This window comes from Garra rufa, chromosome 2 (assembly GCF_049309525.1).
Source record: "Garra rufa chromosome 2, GarRuf1.0, whole genome shotgun sequence".
Taxonomy (NCBI): Eukaryota; Metazoa; Chordata; class Actinopteri; order Cypriniformes; family Cyprinidae; genus Garra; species Garra rufa.
This window is the reverse complement of record NC_133362.1, coordinates 72,665,986-72,667,151: the sequence shown is the minus strand read 5'-3', so window position 1 is coordinate 72,667,151 and position 1,166 is coordinate 72,665,986. Positions and strand designations below refer to the sequence as shown.

At 50.8% G+C, this 1,166-nt stretch overlaps 2 non-coding genes across 2 annotated transcripts; one reads left to right on the top strand and one right to left on the bottom strand.

Moving 5' to 3' along the window:
• Nucleotides 1-480: 480 nt before the first annotated feature.
• On the bottom strand, nucleotides 481-621 carry LOC141326992 (U4 spliceosomal RNA). The gene has a single exon (XR_012354316.1). It is a non-coding gene; the product is annotated as a U4 spliceosomal RNA (small nuclear RNA).
• A 463-nt stretch (nucleotides 622-1,084) lies between these two features.
• trnas-gcu (transfer RNA serine (anticodon GCU)) lies at nucleotides 1,085-1,166 on the top strand. Its single transcript has one exon. It is a non-coding gene; the product is annotated as a tRNA-Ser (tRNA).

Genomic DNA, 1,166 nt, shown 5'->3' with positions numbered 1-1,166 from the left:
AGGATGTACCGGTGCCCCATCGTCCGAGCAGAATCCACATTCGGCCGTAATCGGAGGTTACTACTAACGTTCGATTGTGTCTCATAGGGAGTTTGACACAGGGCCTCAGTGGAAAACAGGCCCTCGGCGGCTGAAACAAAAGACGAAGAAGGCATCCACATGCACATGGTTCAGGAGTGTTAAACAAAGAAACCACGCAAGATGACGAGGTGGTCCAGCGGGTAAGGCGGTGGAAGGCTAATACATTGTGCTCGACATGCACTGGAAGCTTTAGCGCCACTGAGAGCCCACCGGACCAGCCAGGCCCAACCTGTTTACGATGGGTAACGGTGAGCTGTAATTGCGCTGCAGTTTAATGATACCCGTCTTGAGGACATATTTACAAAACAACAAGCCTTCTGGCTCTGGCGCTCAATCATCAGCAGACACCTTTTCGACGAGAAACGAAACCAGGCTATTTTTTCTCAACAATACTCTAAGCCTCCAGAGAGGCTAGCAAAAATTGCCAAAGCTGACTGTATTTCAAGTCATCCTGGCGGGGTATTGGGTAAAGTTTTCAACCAGCAATGATCGCGCCTCGGATAAACCTCATAGGCTACAATATTGCCTCTGCGAAAGAATGCCGGCGACGGTTGTGACCTTTGCAGGCACCTACGTGGATGTGAACCGACAAGGTGGTAGTAAGCTTTAAACTGCCGCACAAACAGTCTCCTGGCACGGGTTGCTGCACCGTGTTTCTACGGAACAGATTAGAGGTGTGTAAAAGACGGCTCATTCACTATTCCCTCTGTGCTCAAAACAGCCTGCTGAAAGCACAGCAGCAGCAGCTGAAAAGGTCCGCAGCATGGCCTCTCTCAGTCAGCAAGGGGGCGGGGAGGCCGAGTGGTTAAGGCGATGGACTGCTAATCCCATCCTTGTCGTTCGGTTCCTTTAGCACTGGACCTTAATCTAGGTCCTGGGGACCCCATGCTGAACTTTTTGTGTGTCCTCCTTATCTAACACACTCAGTTCAGTTCTTTGAGTTCTCTACTAATGAGCTGATGATCTGAATCGGGAGTGCTAAATAAAAGACGGCACGTAATACGACGAGGTGGCCGAGTGGTTAAGGCGATGGACTGCTAATCCATTGTGCTCTGCACGCGTGGGTTCGAATCCCATCCTCGTCG